Consider the following 6,558-nt stretch of genomic DNA (forward strand, 5'->3'; position numbering starts at 1 on the left):
TGAGATATTGTAGGTGCAAAGTTAAGGAAGTGTCGTCGTCTGACTTCATTGCATGAGGTGCACTCGAGATGTGGCACACAGAAGGGTATTCCGCACATTTTTCACAAACTAGTGATCGTGTACCATTTAGAAGGAATGAACGTGTTGCTTGAGTGTGGCCTATGCTTACTCAGCCGCGCGACCAGCCTGTGCCCAGCCGATGGCTGCTGACCAATCTTCGTTGCCGTCGGGGTCTTCTGGAGCGAATGGAACCGAGGAGTACCACCTGTGGAAGCCACCGCTATTAGTTGGGATGAAATGCTGAAGTGGACCGGGTTGTCTCCCACGATGAGAGCGGAGACGCCGCTCTCCTTATCATCAGTTTGCATACGACATTACTGGTGAATTTCAAAATTATTTCCAAACTTCAAATCCGGAGAACGCTCTTCCCCTCTAAACTATTGTCCCATCTTGGTAACCAGCAATATTTGTAAGCTCCTGGAACATATAATGCACACACAAATTATTAACTACCTGGGGGATCATAGCAGTATACATAAATATCAACGCGATTTTCGCAAAGAGTGCTAATGCTAAAAAAACTCCTCCACGTGTCCTGCTATTTCTCTGTGGATTAAAAAGTCCACCCCGTGTTGTTTCTTCTCTTGGGGTCCACTGAACCACAGAATATGCCCGCTAGTGAGCTCCACGAAGCATTCTCCTGTCCTAACTTCGCGTAACCCTATAATATTTCACTTCATATCCGAGACGTCCTCTAGCAGTATACAGCTAAGCTTCCCTCACTAGAGAGGGTGCATGCGTTGAACGTTGCCAGGGTCAAGTTCCAAAGGCGGTCTGTCCGGACCCAGATATTCTTAGTACCCTCTGCTGTATCGCAGTTCTGACCGCCGCCGTGGTCAAGTGCTCTACAGCTGCTGGTGACTGAGGGCCGAGAGTTGAGTTGGTTAGTCGTGGGAGGTGGCGGCCAACTGATACACCAGGGTGGCCAGATACTTCTCTGGTGAGGGAGAGTTGTTTACGTCCCTAAGTGCCTTCCTATCGTGGTTGAATCTATCTAGTTCAGCCTCTTAGGTGTCCGGTATGATGGCTACTTCCGGAGCAGACAGCCCTCTGTGCCGACATGGGTTTGGCTCTGGGTGCCACAAAAAGCATTGCGCATTTATTGTTATACTAAAGCTATTCTTAATCTAAACACTAAAATCGCGGACGTAACTTCTCACTTCTCTACCTGGGCGGCTTTGCGGTCAGCTAAGAAAAAGTGCGGATGTGTGGGACGACGTCGCTTTACGTTCCTGCGTGGTCCCAAAGCGGGAATATACGAAGGGAATGTCTGCACGGGGGGTCTGCGTTTAAGTCGAAATCCGTCTGAATAGGCGGTAGATTCACATTAACTATAGGTGCTTGCCCCCTTCTAGAAACTCTCGACAACATCGACAAGAGAATTTTGACTACTAAGGAAATTTTATATAACTTGGAAGTATATGCTTAAGATTCTGCATTGTCTTACATCGAGAAAAAGCTCTACGAGGTGGGTACAAAAGTGTAATTTAGAAGTGCTGCGTGTATCGCATTTGAAAGACAATTCCTAGACGGCTTTTGTAACTTCTTCTAACGAGGCGGATTTGCGTTCTATTAAGAAGGACTGCAGATGAATTGCAGGTATCGGTTTAAGATTCTACGCGAAGAAGGTCTGCGAGCGACCAAAAATGGCTACCGGTGTTGTCCGCACGCGCGCTGTGGGTTATAAATAGCATTAAGTTCGCCCGTGCCACTTCTCGAAACGGATTACCCTCGTCGCCTTTTAACGAGAGAATGAGCGGGGTTTGAACAAAAGTTAGAAGGAATGCAGCCCATTTACGGCGGCGAAGGATTGGCGCGCGGTGCGTTAAACAGCGACAAAACGATGCCACATGGCTGGAGACATCATAGAGACTGTCTACCAAGGTGCGCCGAACGAGCTTAAATATCTATAAGCATTCCCGGTCGTCTTTTTTAGGAGCTAGGAATGTGGAGGCATATATACGTTGTGAGTGCTTAGAACTGATCCGCGGGCATTGCACTTTTCTTCCCGCTCCGCGTGTGCACTTCTCGCACGTGAAAATAAAAAGATTCATATTTGAAATTCCTTTCATTATGGTGACAGCGAAGGTAGAAGCTGCTGCCTGCTGGCAGCTACTTTGTTGACGTACCCGTGAGCGTTTTCAATCGTTATAATAGCGTAAATGTGGAAAATTGGTCGCGCAGAATCTTAAAACACCAAAAAATGAAAAAAAAAGGAATAACGATTTTGCGAAAATATGACGACATCAAATATACGCATCTAATACATCTCCAAAAATCGGAGATTGAACGAAAAATCCCGAAAATGAACGTTCGAAATACGAATAAAAAGTAGCGAAAACGGACCAACCCTGCACTGTGTCCTGCATCTTCGGAAAAATATATAATTGGTGAAGTAAAGGCACTTAATTGCTATCACAAGAAGAAATCTTGAAAAGAATTAAACAACCCAACGCCTTTGACTACTCACAGCCAAATCTGGCTGTGAAGAGCTCTAAAAGGGTTGAAAGTTGGGCGGGTTGGCAATGATGCATCTCAAAAAGCAAACCGCGTGCGAATTAGCGGCGACACGAACACATGAAGACAGCAGAAGCGCAGACTCGCAACTGGTTTGTTATTGCACACAACAAAGCCTTAAATGCCCAAGCGCCCAACCGACACGCCCCCCATGCGCCACAATGCTCGGCGCACTTGGTCGCACCTGCAGAAAACAGTAACAACGAAAACCACAAAACAAACTTTGGGGCACACGAATGGCGAAAACCGCAAAGAGCAAAGACAATCGCATCACACACGGGTTATCTTGCCCTGTAGAGGCACCGAAATCGCACTTACTGCGCATATAAGTATGCGACTTCGACTACGCAAGGCGATAGACGGATGACTGAAGCAGTCCGAACCAGCCTTGCTTCTACCGTTTATCGCGTTTGCTGCTTCTTATTGCGAAATAAAATTGCTGTGCATGATCACAGGGACACAATCAGGCATGCATGCGCGGCAATGGGAAGACAGGTGGCTCAGGTCACGTTTTTATTTCGAATAGCTAGGTTCCTTTAGCCCGATATTTAAACAACGTCCCGTTTGGCCAAAGTATATTAGATGCGACTGCATCTCATTCATTCGCCTTGTCCCTCCATACGGCGTTGTTGTCCGTCCACACCCCTCCCCCCACACTATAAAAAAAATAATAGTTAGCGGCGCCCGGTTTCGATCCCACGACCATGTGGGCGGAACGCGAGGTACATGGTGCTCTTCCCACTGCGCCACAAAACCGAGACAGAATCAAATGCTACGAACGCGCCTTATATCCGTGACTCATTCAAACTACGTCAAGATGCTACTGATACAACGCATGATGAGGCAATGATTAACACTTGCAATAAAAGAAAAGAAGCTCCCACTTACAGCAACAATGATGGAGTAAAGGTCGTTGCGACAGCGAAGCCCCAAGCATACCACTTAGAGAGATTGACCAAGCTTGGCCAATAAAAATAATAATCATAAAACATAATAATCTTACGCGTTCCCGACACGTTTCACGCGATTTCAGAATCAATCCAACGGAAACACCATGTGAACCCCACGATGCGTCGCATCTACACAGGGTTCCCATCGCGGGGATGTAGGGCGCAATTTTTCCCCACAGGCAAGTGGGATCGAATAAACGACCCCTGTAGCATACGGTACGAACCTCTTTTTGTGATTAACATTGTGACTCTGGTCATTAAAGCTACTCCTTTAGATTAGGAGACGAAGGGCTGGGAGAAGTACAAAAATATAATTACCTCGGACAGGTGGATAGTGTTGACCCCAACCACGAGAGAGAAATCCGGCGTAGAATACCGGGGAGCACTCGGCAAGCACTCCCAAATAATGAAAAGTGAGGGACCTCTGTCGCTCAAAAGAAATATATACAACCAGTGCATACTGCCGGTAATGACATACGGAGCTGAAACTTGGCACCTTACTAAACAACTATAAAGCAAACTTAGGTCGGGCCAGCGGGCCATGGAACAAACAATGTTAGGAGTAACACTCAGGGACAGGAAACGAGCTTCCTGGATCAGGGAACAACCTCGAGTTGATATAATAGTTCACGTGAAGAAAAAGGACTGGACTTTGGCTGGCCATGTAGTAACGCACCGACAACCGGTGTACAGTTAGGGTAACAGAGGGGATACCAAGGGATTTGCCTGGAAGGGGGGGAAGGCCAATAAGGGGAAGGCCGGATGGAAGGGTGAAATACGGAGATTCGGTGGCCAACTGTGGACTCGAGCAGCGCAGGACAGGAGCGGTTGGAGGTCAACGGGATGGGCCTTCGTCCTGCAGTGGGCCCGGGTAGGCTGTTTATGATGATGATGATGATGATGATGATGATGGAGTAGCTTTCACGCACGTACATATAGTTACGGGAAATAACGCCGATTTTTTTTCGATTTCGTACTATTTCGAGGATTGACCGAGGTAGATTTGATGCGGATTGCACTAGGTAGCGGCGTAATCGAATTCAGCTAGAACAAATGTATTACGATAGTTTAATTTACCGTGCTGCCACGTGCGGCGATTTGCGCAGAAGTACAAGCATCCTGACTGTTTTGTTAGCGATAATTCCTGTATCCGAGATAAATTAAAGATTAGATGCAAGGGTAACGCCAAGGTATTTTAACAGAGGAAGAGAGAGGGGGAAGGTAGTATTCAATTGGGATATGGAGGGTTCTAGGCATGCTGGAAAAGTGTTTAAATGAGGGTGGCGGGGCGAAGTCGCCCTTTGAATGGGGAGCGTCCAAGTCATTCTCATCATCAGAATGGCATATGGCATGCCATACTTGGCGCTCTGACAACAAGAAATACGGAAACTCGACGCCATCATACGCCAGGCCTACAAGACCGCTACGGGGCTTCCAATCGGACGGCAGGCAAGAAGCCTTTGCAACAGCTGGGAAGAAATACAAGAGGCCCACCACGCATCTCAGATACGCCGACTCCAGCTCACGACCACGGCAAGAGCAACACTTCTCCGTCTGCACTACAACTTCCCACCACGACAAGATGAGAAGATTCGAATTCCAACATACATTCGGAAACACATCCCCGTAGCCCCCCTACCCCGAAATATGCACCCGGTTTTCAACAAACAACGGCGCGCGGCACGAGCGCGCTTAATTCATAAGGACAATCACCATTTACCATGCACTCGATACACAGATGCATCGCCTTACCCACATCGGAAAGCACAAGTAGCCTGTGTCGTTAACACAGAACTCAGCGACCGTTCTCACTACTTCCATCGAGACTGGTGAAGAGTGTGCCATCGCCCTTGCTGCAACAACAGGCGAGGAATTGCTTAGTGTTATCCCGATTCACAGACCACCTGCAGAAACTTTCCGATTGGCCGCATCTCTCAACCCGCACTGTACCTTCTTCGTCAAGTAAAAACACTACCACTTAATATCACCTGGTCAACCAGCCACCAGTCCCTCAGAGGGAACGAGGCGGCACACGCCGCTGCCCGTGCTCATACACACCGGGCCGTTGCCTCAGGAGGAGAAAACAATGATCGAACTGCCTTAAAGCCAGCACCACTCCACACATACACCGAAATCTTATCCGACTCCAAAAACGACCGCCATCGCTTCCCACCCCCTCATCCACAATTAACACGCGACGAAGAAACCACTTTCCGGCGCCTACAAACCGATTGGTATCCCCATAACACCCCACTAATCGCCATGTACCCCACCCAATACCCTGTCACCTGTAACTTCTACCCTGTTGCTGACACCCTATACCACGTGGATTGGGAGTGCCGATGGACCCCCACTCTAACCCCAAATCCCAACCCTACGTATGAGCAGTGGGTGGAGCAGCTGACCAGCTCCGAGCTCTTGGACCAGCGCCAACTGGTGGAACGGGCCCGGACGGCCAGCCAGCACCAAGGCATCTTGGAATAAGGATGCCTGTCACTGGGTGGAGGCCCTACGAGCATCCTCCTGCTCATTAGTACAATAAATGTTTGTCTCTCTCTCTCTTGCCGTAGGTCTTCCGGTAGAAGTAGTAGTCTGGTGGGGTCGCGTTAGGACGTAACGAGTAGGCCCATCGTTCTAAACGTGTTGCGCTAGGCTTCTTGAGAGTCAAAACAGTGCAATGATAGGCATGCGTGTTGAACGCAATAGTCATGAACCATATGATTAAAAGTGGAAGGCGAGTGGTGATTAGCAAATATCGTGGCGTCAGCCTTTTTTTACGTCTTAGGCATAATGCAGCGTTTTGAAGTAATAGGGAGCTGTTTTGATTCTTCATCTCTTGGATTAAATATTTCAAATGAAATACCGCCAGGAACATCGGTGATGTATATAAGAAAGAGGAATGGACTCAATATTTAACCTTGAGGCCCACCAGATGCGATATGATTTGGTGACAAGACGACATGTCATTCATTCATTCATTCATGCATTCATTCATTCATTCATTCATTCATTTCATACTATTTGCATTAAG

The sequence above is a fragment of the Haemaphysalis longicornis genome, unplaced genomic scaffold, assembly GCF_048455015.1.
Source record: "Haemaphysalis longicornis isolate Haplotype H1 unplaced genomic scaffold, Haemaphysalis longicornis Haplotype H1 scaffold_12, whole genome shotgun sequence".
NCBI lineage: Eukaryota > Metazoa > Arthropoda > Arachnida > Ixodida > Ixodidae > Haemaphysalis > Haemaphysalis longicornis.